Here is a 12,885-nt window from a genome sequence, read left to right as displayed (position 1 = left end):
GCCAATGAAGGAGAAAGTTTTTATACTCGTAGCCCCGACTGGAAGGTAAATCATTCCATATTTTAAGGAACCATTTGAAAGCCAGGCTTCTTTGAAGCAAACGAAGAAAACCCAACAAAGCCTAATAGTTTACACTTGTGTGAAATATATTATAGCAAGGTGTAGGCCTAACACACAGAGCAACATTACATTCCCTGCAATAATACCGAGTTTCTTTTCTAACTATATATTTAGTACATACTTTGCAGGGCTTGAATGGCAATCTTTTACAAGGCGTTGGAGGCAAGCATTCCAGATGCTGGTTCTGGAATCCTCCAGACAGCCTATCTAACGTTGTAACAGCAGCCCCAGTAAAAGAACATGCTTGCTGGTCAACTGAGGGCTTTGCACACAGCTGCCTCACAAGCTCTTTGCAAGGCCTATGAGAGGGGGGTACGGCGTACCCTTGAGGGCCCAGAGCTATGATAGTTGGGGGCCCAAAACTGTGATTTTATAGTTTACGTGCAAAACTGTTTGGTTAAATCCATTCTAAACGAGTAAATTCAAGCATAAAAGCTGTTATTCTTTAGTCTCGGGTGTACTGTAGAAAAAGGGCCCGAAAAGGTAATTGAATGCATTTCGCGCAAATTAGGGGCCCAAAGTGGTGATTTAATGCTGTACGTGCAAAAATGTTTTGGTAAAAACATCCTAAATTTAACCATAAAAGTTGGTTGCTCTCCTGTCCGGGGGGGGGGGGGGAGGCATAGTGTAGCAAAATTAGGGTTGAGAGAAACCCGGGCTTTTTTAAAATCCAACCCGCTAGTTGTTTTTTTTTTAAAGCCCGCAGGTCTTTTTGGGCTTTTTTGTGTTTTTTAAAAACTATTTGAGCAAGGTAGTTTCACGCTTATTTCATTTCAAAATGAATTTCGGAGCAGAAAATGTAGCCAGAGTAAAAAAAAGTGCCGTTGCAAATTTTGAGGAGAACTCATCTCAAGAGGCTCTCCCCTGTGAGATCTCAACGTTCCCACAGTGTGTATCTCACGAGAAAATAAAGCTTCACTAAGCTCCACACTGTTGTAGAAGTTATCCATGTATAGTGAGTGTCATAGATAGCTACAACTAGAAGTCAGCAATCCACAAACAGTCTCCTTTAGGGGCTTCCTGACACCATGGTACCGTACATGTCCAAATTCCAGCATTAGTAGGTAGTGGAATCTGCTAAGATGTACGACTTGATACCCTATTTTATGGGTTTGTCTTTGTTGTAGACTCTGAAATTAAGTCCACCTCTCCACTTTAACATGCCTTCATCAATGGAGATGTGCTTTCCCATGTTGCACAAAGAACGCCACTTAGATATAATCATGTCGTAAACAGGCCTGATTTTGTACAACCTATCGTCATTATTGTCAGGCATATTTGAGTTTTTGAGTTGTTGTTGAAATGCATGAGAGAGTATAGGAGCTGAAACCTATTCCTACACATACATTTTCCAAAAAATGGCATGTAAGCTACTCTAGTTCGCCGGTGCTCCAGAAACTGACGATGCTGTTTTTTTACCAGACCTGTTAGCAGGACAATTCCAAAACAGACCTTCATTTCATCTACAGTTGTGGGTTTCCACGACTAACACTTTGAATCGGGCCCCAGCGTGCCACGTTTAATTTTTGCAAGCCAATACTCGTACGCATAACGATTACCGTAGTTTTTTCAACAATGTGATTGAGTATTGTATTATCAAAAATTAATTGAAAATATGCCATGGGGCTTTCCTCATCAACCACTTTAGCTGCATTTGTTGCCCCTTGTCTACCTTTGAACAGCTGAGGAGGGGGTCTTGTTGTCACGGGATTCCATACATAACTCCTCCTCAGAGCTTGAAGGCTGGTGGTTGGTCTTGGTTGTGTAGTGGTGTGATGTGTAGCTTCCTCCTCATCTTCTTCTCCCTCATTGCTCTCACCCAGCGCTTCCATTTCCTCTTCTGCGCTTTCTCTCATTTCCACTCCTACCCCGTCACCTAGTAATATAAAAACAGTACTTTAGCAGTGACGATCAGTGAGGGAAAGCAAGGAAAGCAGTGCTTACCTGAGCGAAAACTATGCAAAATATAATGACTGAATTCTAGGTTTAACTTCTTATTATTTTTATCACGTCTATTTTAACTTGAAAGTTACTGTATTCGTGACTAGAATTACTCGTAACGCTTGTGAGTAGTCTAAGTCCTCACCAAACCGCATGTCTTGCCTATAAATGCCAATTAACGCAAACGCTTCTGTCAGAAACAACCACTGAGGCTCCAGGGAAGCAACTATCAAACTTGCTTTCCCCAGATTCAAAAATGTCAAAAAACGCCTTCGTTTTATCCAATCCTCACTTGTTTTGCAAAACGTCACCAGCTGCTTAGCCAATCAGATGTGTTATGGTGAGACTTGCTTTCCCAGTGACGTCAATGCGAATATTCGCTAGAGCGGCTAGACTAACTCGTCAGAATGGTCTCTCGTCACGGTACACAGCACAGCATCATAATGCCGAAATAATTGTTGCTGTTTTTTGATGTCTCCTCGCCATGTACTTTGGCCTACTGGCTTTCATAGTCATGCCTTTGCCCTTTTTACAGCATTGATATAACGTTACTTCGCCAATGAACGTTCAGGTGCGGATGCAATATTTAGTTCGTTAAGCTTCTATACGCAGGAGGCAAACTTATCCAGCTTTTTGTACAAATTGCTTGCGGTTGTAATGTTTAGGCCTAAGTTTTTGTAGTGTAGGCCTAACTGAATATCTGAGAATGAACATTCATGACGAATTAAATATTTAGACAACTATTATTCCGTGTCTAACACTGGATTTTGGTCCTGCAACGTTAAAATTAAGATTGTTCATGACTTCTAAACATTAAATGGATGTATGATCACGACATAGGCGAAGCACAATTTGACAGATTTTTATTTTTGATTTGTTTTGGAAATGCTCTCAGAACGCACCAAATTGGAAGTGTTTTTCAAAAATTTCTGGGGGAGGCCCCCCAGACCCCCCGCTGGAAGTGTTGCCTTCGGCAACACACTTTCGGGCTTCGCCCGACGGTTACGCCCTTCGTGCCTACTACCTTGCTGCAGCATATTTCCAAGTTGCTTTCCCAACGGTTTAAGCCACCGAACGTCATTGTACTTTAGTATCATACTTTGTTTTGGTTAATTCTTTATTGATATTTTACTTTATGCTGGCACATTTTACAAACATTTTTCATACATCTTTCGAGTTATATAAGCAGGATCACTGGATCAGTTATTAAAATTAACTTTAAAAAGAAGTGATTACCATTCCGTACGGAACCATACCCTACCAAGCTTTTGACTAACCTCTTTCTGCATCAGGTCTACCGGTATTTGTTTGAGATATTTCATCATCACTCTCACACTCGAAGTCACTTATGTCACTATCCGAATCCAGTATAATGTCAGTAACTGCAACAATGCCACAAATTTATGTTCGTGAATACCTGTTTCGTATAGACAGTGGTGCCGAAGTAGGGGGGGATGGGGAGGATATATCCCCCCCAATATTTTGGCAGCATCCCCCCCAATAATTTATAAAAAAAAAAAAAAAAATTTGCTATCAAGTTGTAGCCTACTTCGATTTAGTTGTTTGCAAGCATCTCGAATTGCTGTTGTTTTTCTTTTATTGATGTTTGATTATAGTTCTAAATAGTCTTGGATTTGACGCTAGACAATGAAGGACCTTCATTGAAGGTATTAAGGACGATTTGGACCAGGCCACTGGCCACGGCACTGCATTAATGAAGAAACTGCAAAAACATATTTGGGACTTGTGCTGATTTTTAAGCCTTTCGCACTTATGAAGTAATTTAGTATCACGTTGCAAGGAGAAAAGCTTGAGATTGACTCTCGTGAAGAGTGGTTTCAGACCCTGAAAATTACTCTAGAGAAGTATCGTGATTTGGATTTTGAGAACAATTACAAAAATGCAGTTTCACTTCTGGAAAAATTTGCTGCTAATATTACCACGCCTTTGCAAGCACCACGGCAAAGAAGAGTCCCTGAAAGATTGGGTGGATGCTCGATGGCAGCTGCTGCAGACACTCAGATGCATTATACAATACTTTACAATCAGTTCATGGACAGAGTTATCTCTGAACTGACCGAACGGTTTGAAAGTAGCATGAATTCCGATTCGGCAAAGTATAAAGAACTTGCACGAATTTTCAATACCGGCTTATAGTTCCTGAAATAGTCAAAAATTATCCAGAGCTTAATAGACATTAGACAATCGATGAGTTATTAAACTGATTCATTCAGAAAGGCAACAGAACAAAATCTCTGTACGATGCTAAAAGAGCTTACCAGGCATGATTGTCCGAGTTGGAAAAACCTCTCTATTCTCAAATACTCCAGCTGATTAAGATCCTCTTAGTCTGCCCGGTAAGCTCTGCTGCTTGTGAGAGGTCGTTTTTAAATCTTCGTAGATTGAAAACCTGACTGAGAAATACTTTGGGACAGGAAAGGTTGAATGCTAGCATTGTTTGCAACATTCACCAAAATATTCTTAATGAAATCGGCATAAATGACATTGCTAATGAGTTTTCAATGCGCACTACCGTAAGACGCAATATGTTCGGTTGTAACAAGTTCTTGTGATGTGTTTAAAAGTTATTATTTTTGTCATAAATTTGCAGATGTTCTTCTGTAGCTTCGATTGTTTTCAGTCTCCTGACTAGTGACTTTGTCCTATAATGCGCAAAGTGTAGTGATTCTAGTGAAGGAGAGGGCAAGAAGAAAAGCATAACTTCTGTTTTCTTGGAAAAACTAAATATTCATTGGAAGGTCATATGTTCGAATCCCGCTGGAGGTACCAATTTTTCTTTGCTCGTTGCTTAATCGTGCAGCAGTCATTCGCAAGAGCACTGGTAGAACTTTTATCTCCATGATTTCTTATCTGTATATTATGCTGTTAGCAGCTAATTTACCGAGGTCCGGTGATTGTTTAATAAACTTAATACCGGGAGCCTACCACTAAAATTGTGTAAAAAATATGCATCCCCCCCAATGTTCAAAATCGTCCAAAATTTGATAAAATGTTGATTTATCCCCCCCAATCCTCAACTAACTTCGGCACCACTGCGTATAGAACCCTGTTTTACTCTGATTTGAACACCAGTAGGCAGGGCCATTATAAGGATATCTTGAGACCGGTACCAATGAGATCCTCGGGCCCGAAATCATGACAACAATTCTAAGAAAAGCGCATTATATCCAAAGAATACACGCTGGTTTCTCAAGTTTTCGACACTCTAAAATTATACCGGGTCCAAAAGTACCTCCTGTCAACACTGGTGTCAGTACTAGGCCTACGCAGTAGGTATCACCATACATGGCCCAAATTATCCTCTCAACGACCCTGGGCCACATGAAAATAAACCTAAATTAGGCTAATAATTAACTATTATTGTTCCCAATGGCACAAATAACCTTTTAACGACTTTTTTAGTCCAAGGATAAAGATTCAAACAAAACCTTGCAGACACATTTTTTTGTTGAATGGTAGTGGTGGATAGTAATTAGGATTGCTTCTTGGACAATAATTAGCCCTATAGGAATATTGCAAATAAGCTTCTTTCCTTTCTACTCATTTGAAAAAATTGCATTTATATTTCATCAGCGCCTTTTCCATCGTAAATCGTCCTGGAGTCAGGGGCGCCGGAAGCGGGGGGGCGAATGCCCCCCCTGCCCTCAAAATTTCTGCAGATGGAGGGGCAGGGGGGGCAATGGTGCCCTTTTAAAGTCATGTAAGCTACTGCACATTTTGCAATATAACAATTTCTGCTATTCGCTTTTAGCCTAATTATAATCTTTCATTTTTGCCTCAAAATAATATTTAAGGCACAAAAGTTTGCAACACAGTACAGGCCTTAAAACTCGTTTTTTTTCCGGCAGCCATCGTGGCCTACCGGGAGCTCCTGCTCGGCGGCCAAATCTGCTTGCTTGGAGGCCAAAATACAAAATAAAAATAACGATAGCACAAGGAAATAGAATTAAACTTGCGACAATGCTAAAATAATCACTTAGCGTTGTTGAAGTCTGGAGCCTGGGCGACGTCCTACAATAGAATCGTTGCACCACGCAATAACTGCTTTATCGGGATTGTAATCCAGTACTATTCAAACGACACTCGCACGAGTGTCTCCAATGTGGCTGATTTAATAGAAGTTCGCCACTCCCCTAGAATTCTTTTTAGCAACGAAAAACAACGTTCGACATGATTGTGTTGACGATGATGGCAAGGTAATAAAATAAGTATTTCAATGATTAAAACATTAGCCTACTTGTAGGCTTTAACTGCCCTTTATCAGAGCTGACGATGCACTAGCAAGTGCGAAATATGTTTTCTATTACATCTACTGACATCTGATCCCTGTTGCCTTAGCAATTAAGGTTTTAGCTATTTCAATGATGTACATTAATTACTAAAAGAAGCATAATTTTTGCAAAATATGATCAAAAAATGTTTTTCCCATTGATGTCAACTAACTTAGTTCTTCTTTTTAACAACGGTTCAATGTCCGACAACATCGAATCGACATAAAAACGACAAAATTGCCAGCCGATGTAAATTAGCACTTCGGATTAAGACTTTGTTAAAATAAACGTCGGGAATTACAAACAAGACTTACAGCGCTGGCGATCGCAGATGGTTATATTCCATCAATAACAAATATTCCCCGCACAATGCAACAGTGGCGATTATGACGCGCTGACCTAATATTGCATCACTCTTTGATACTACGTATTTTCGACAGTTAATCCACGATCATTCTATTGCGAAATTAAATAATTGGCTAGAAGAGACCGGCGGCCAAACTTGGCCGATTGAGGAGGTAGCACCGGCGGTTCATTCAAACACTGCTTAGCGGCCATGGCCGCAGGTAGCTTTAAGGCTTAACAGTAGGTTACATCATTATAACATAGCATGGTGCCCTGCTTTGTATACCGGATTATCATTATTGTTATACTTTATCTTAAAACTTCAAAAAAAAAATTGGCCTTTTAGTAAACAAAAGTGCCCTTTTTTCGTGAACTTGCCCCCCCAGTCAAAAATCGTTCCGGCGCCCCTGCCTGGAGTATACCAGGATAGTTTACCGGAGTATAGGATAGTTTGCTGTCGTGCCAAGTCATCTAAAAAAGTTTTAACCTCGTTCTGATATTGATTTTTTTGCTTCCAATGACTTTAAATTTCCTCAAACTGAGACAGAATCCTCCATCTGGTAGCACTAACCAAACAAAAAATGTTGAAAGTTTTAACTGATTGCAGAAACGTTTATTGCACAAACTTCATGCTCGGAGTCGGACTGAGAAAGCTAATTTGAAAGCTTAATCCTGGCCGTTACGAATACTGGGCTACAGGGTTTGAACCACCGACGCAGGGCAGGTTACTGAAATTGGCAGAGTAAATTTCTGTTTGTTGTCTGTGAATTTTTCCGTCCACTTTGTCTACTGTACAAACGTCTAGTGCCTCACCTACTTGTCAGTTTTGGCTTCATGGACTGCTTCAAGAAACAATTAGCCTATATGTTTAATAAAATAACTGAGAAACAATTAAATAATAAAATAACGCACACGGACATCACTCGACCAGAGAAAAAGCTTTCGAAGTTCAGTTCAGTCTTAAAATGATAGCAGTTATGCCAGATCCTGCCAAATGAATTTCACACACAGTTGCTTCACAAATTCTTCAAATGCAACCTCATTTCAGCAACACTTTTTAATGCAGCTAGCTTTTGTCAAACTTAAGATGGTCTCAAAAAAGATCTTTACTGGCCTGGTACCGGTACCTGCTTTGAAGCCGGATTTTTTTGCCCACTATTCTTAAAAAAAGCAATGAAAGAAGTTTTTACCTCTTGAGACGGCAGTTCCGTAGGGCTTCATATAAAATCTCGCTGCCCGTTAAAACTTCTTGGAACCTAAAATTGCTCACAATTTCTAATTTTTGTCCTCAACGACCTTGAAATTTCCACAAACTTTTCTAAATTGGGTACAAAGTTTTCAGTCCGGCAACACTCAGTGTTAGTGATGTATTGTCATTCCCGTCACAAGTTCATAACCAATTAAAGTTTTTTTTTGCGCCATGGAAGTTCCAGAATATAGATAAGCTTACGTCATGAAATCAGCTGATCTATTTGCCGCCAAGTTGCCCAATTACTTTAACACCTGCATTTCTTAAGTTCCAGACAATTTATGGAGGACTAGACTTACCTAGAAAGTGGCTGAAGTGATGGCTAGGTTGATTGCGCTAAGTGAGGCTTTTTTATTTAGCTTTTCGCAACTAGGATACTCTTTATATTCTTTTATGCAGTAGTTTATATGGCCGAGTCATTACACCAGCCTATAACATTTAAAAATCGGTTATTCTTTAGGTCAACTAGTTGTGCCTCTGTAAGTCCTAATAAATTTTGGTTAGGAAATCCATTTGTTTTACAGGCGATTACAAAATCTGGTGAGGTTGCAGATCTTGGTTAATCACAGATTAAAATAGGTTTAGATTGCAGCAATAAAAGTCTATCTGCAAGTGTAGCCTAGCTCAGCGTGTTTTCAACTAGGTAGGCTATTTTTTTCAATATGCTAAAGAAAATCCTTGTGCATTCAAACTTCTCATCAAATGATTGGCTTGTAGGGCAGGCTTTGTCGCAATCAGCGCGCTTCGTGTTTAATTAAATCAAATTAGCTGAGTAGCCTACTCAGTCAAATTTTGCTTGAGTTTATGTTTATTTAATCACCTTGCTTAAAGTGATTACGAGTGTAGGTCTGCCTCCAAGTTTTTTTGTTCAGTAGCCTATGTCTTTCTTCTGATGTTGCTTGTTTTCTTTTACTCACTGCAGTTATGACGACCGTTTGCTCTAACTTTAACACATAGCCTACCTAATTCTGAGGAATTTTATCACAGCACATTTTCTTAGAAAACAGTAACATAATGGCATATCGCAAAGGTTACAAACTTAAATTGCTCTGAGGGCCAAATAAGTACTTGTGAATTCACTCGAGGGACGCAATACTTTTTCGCAGTGCGGAAAGTTAAGCCTGTCTTTCTGGCCCGTTCAGCTATTTTAAATTTTACGAACCGGTCCTATAATACACAAATTTTCGATTTACACTCTCCTTCCACTGACACCTCGACTCCACAACCTGGCCGCCGCGACCTAAGCTGGTGGACCTTCCCCTAGGTGCATCGCCACCCAAGAATCATACCGCTGCCGCGGGTGTGGTAGGCCAGTTGTTGGAAGTCTCTGACCTTGCTATTTTTATTGTGCTCTTCTTGCAGTGTCAATTCTTTTGTACCCGCACGTTGTCGATGCTGATAAAACAGTTCATCGCCGTTCAGGCCCGCAACCAGGGGGGGGCATTGGGGGCATTTGCCCCCCCCGAAATTTTTTGAAAAAACTTTAAGCGTTCTATGCAGTATGAAATGTACTATGAATAGACGTACGTCGTACACGTAAAGCCATACTATCGAAACCGAAAGTAGGCTACGCTGGTTGGAAGCCATGCTAACGATTTTGTTCGATAAACTAGGCTGGCATCCTCACTATCTGTTACTCAAATTCCAAGCGCGGAATTGGTGTTAAACGAACTTGCCAAATCAAGTAGAAAGTTAGACATTATGCTCTAAATTAAAATGTCATTTTGCATTTGCAAAATCAACTTCTTTGGGCCTACAAACATAAAAGCTTGTTGAGCCAACAAAATGTTTCAGGATTGTAATTTGTAATTATCGTGTTGAGTTTATTCATATGTATCTGTTTGTTTATGTTGATGTAAATATATGTTATTGATTAATTTATGACTCCAGTCGTGCCAATGCAGTTCGTAGCCTACAGATGTTGTGTTTTATTTGTAATCGACTGAACACATTACTGTAATATCGTAATTTTCTTCCTCGGGTAGTCATAGCTAAATGAGAAAAGGTTACAAAGGCTAGTTTCCTTTAATGCTGTACTAAACAAAAACGTGATTGACATAAGTTATGACCATTGAACCGTAACATGGTAGTGTCACACATAGGCGTAACCGGGGGGGGGGGGGGGGGGGCGAAAAGGGCCATGGCTGTTGAACCCTTTATTGAAAATATAATATAATTTGTAGAAATTTATATCGTTTTTCAAGACATCTGGCTATTAACACCCCCCAGGACTTGTTTTAGGCACACAGAAAGACACTAATAAATTTTGCAAATCGTAAATCGCGCAAAATTTACGCGATTTACGCTTCTTTTAACTGATCTGTTGAAGCAATTTCAGAATCGCTTAGCTACACAAAAACCCAACAGAGTAGCCTGAGTTTTTTGTGTTCTCTAATTTTAGCCGCAGTTTTTGCCCGTTCGTGTGTAATAGCTACCTTTAATAAATTAATAGCTGTTTATCTGCTAATAAATTTGATACAAATATTACCCTGAAAGTGTTTCCAGAAAGCGTTATAATCCATTATTTGAGTGTAATTTTGCAAAATTTGTCCGGGGGAGTATGCCCCCGGACCCCCTAGAATACGCGTGCCTTTGGCACGCTCTAAACTCCCACCAGCTTTATTGCTTCCCTTGCCCCACCACGATACATCACTGCACATCAGGTGGCAATGTTTTAAATCAAACACTTTGTTGTTCTCTTCAATTCATCAAATATTTGGCCCCCCCAATTTTTGTTTGTGGCAACGCCACTGGTGTCACACACTCTTGTCCCTTATCAATCGGCGTGGACATTAACATAAAAATGTCACAATGCATCATTTTAATGTTTGTTCTTTGATAAAAATTAAATGCCCCCCCCCGAAAATATTTGCTGGTTGCGGGCCTGTCGCCGTTCAATAAACAAAGCAACACAATAAGGAGGCAATTAAAAGAGGTAGTAAGAACGCATCAAGAACGTAAGATCGCAAAAAGAAATAGTAGTAAGAACATAGAGATAAAAGCACTGTTAAAACAAAAAAGCAAACGAAAGTTCGGACCTGGAGAACAAAAATCTTACAATTGGCTAGCGCTGAAAAGTCGCTTGAAGTTTGATGGGCATTTTCAGGTTTTTTGAGCAATTTTAGAGTGAATTTTATTTTAAGTGAATTTCAATTATTTGAAAGTTAAAAATGCATCGCGGACCGCATCACAATGAATGTCCTTGCCGTGATTGAGACCCTTGCCATATGGCATGAAAACTATGAAATTGCAAACTGCAAAAGCCGTTTTTCGGTTACCTCGCTCTTGGTTTTGCTTGCTGTGCAATGTGCATTGTAGTTTCATTTAGGCTACTGTGCAAAATCCAGTTTTTTTTTGTGAAATTTAGGAGAGGCGATAACCAATCCTTGCATTTTGATTAGGAAAAATAAAACAGATAAAAATTATTAAAAAATAGTTAGCCTACTTCAATTTTTTTAAGCCAGGCAAAGCGCTTGGTTGGTTTAGTTAAAACTGTTTTTGATGTGATGTCACATCAAGAACAACTTTGAAAAACACAAAAGAGGTTTACTGCAGAATTGTAGGTTGGTTATCAAGAAATCGATGTCACGTCAATGTACATTGTAGCCTATGTTATCTTACGCATGAAAAAGGAAATTAACTTTCTCAAAATTTGCGTTGAATTGTTTTTGTTTCGTCTGAAATCGCAATCTTGTCATTATTATGGAAAACTGTTGCAAACCACTCTTGCTTGTTGCTTCACTGCTTTTGGCGTTTTTTTAACTTTGCGATCTTTAGAGTCCATCCACCTCAAAATAGCAGGTCTTGGGTTATATTCAGAGAGCGTTGGCATATTCATGTTGATGTACAAGCAGTCACCTATAGTTTGACATACTAGCGATCATCTGCAAGTGGTCTCACTGCGAACACTCATATGCAGTATGCACTGTGTAAATGACCTGATAAAAGCCCGATCGGACATTATTACATCATAGATCACTCAGACAACTTCAAACGAGACTTATTTTACACTAATTGGTTTTTTGAAAAAAAAATGCAACTGACAACATAAAGAAATCTGCTTTGTGTTTTGTATGCTTTTAATGGGTGTGACTGTCCTTGTCCACCGCACTTTAACTCTTAACAAGTAGGTTTGGTGGCTCTGCAAATTAAAAATATTAATTTCCAAACACTGTTTTAGCGATGCATGTTTTAAAAGTTTTGGTTTTGCCATCTTTTCGTTTTGTTAGTGCCAAATTCGTGTGTTTACTTTACCGCTTTTTTCATTTTTGCGCCAGCAATAAAAAATACAATTGAATTGAAATTGAGTTCAAATTCCTGCAAAGAGAAAATATTACTTATTTGTGTTGATCTACCTACTTATTCCACCTTCTTCATTTCATTTATTTTTTTTTTATTTGGGGCGCCGCATTTAACTTTATAAAAACTGTTTCACTACGGTATTTCATATTCGCAATAGGATGCAATTCGATACACAACTTTACCGCTTTTTGTACAAAAAAAACGGCGTTTTCAAAAGTTGCAAACAGGAAACTTTGGCTGGTTTCTAAATATTTAAGGTTTATTAAAATTTCTTTCGCATCTTTCAGAAGTTGGTGTGTTATTCACTGACTACAGTGGTTTTCAACCTTTTTGGTGGAACGGAACCCAATGCAACATTCCAAAAGCTCGAGGAACCCCTGTTCCATAATTTAATTGCCTTATGCAAAAAACATCGTTTGATTAATAAAATTAAATTAAAATACTCATTAATCATGTTCAGATTTATTTATGTACAATAAAAATACAAACTGTAAAAAATTACATTTATTTTCATAAAAAAATTCAGCGAACGTGTTAAAGTGTAGCAAATTTATTAATAGCGGCAAACCTAATCAATATTTGATTATATTTAAACAATATGCATATAATAATAAAATAGACTCTCGGATTTGAATG

This window comes from Aplidium turbinatum, chromosome 2, assembly GCF_918807975.1.
Source record: "Aplidium turbinatum chromosome 2, kaAplTurb1.1, whole genome shotgun sequence".
NCBI lineage: Eukaryota > Metazoa > Chordata > Ascidiacea > Aplousobranchia > Polyclinidae > Aplidium > Aplidium turbinatum.
This window is presented reverse-complemented; position numbering follows the sequence as displayed.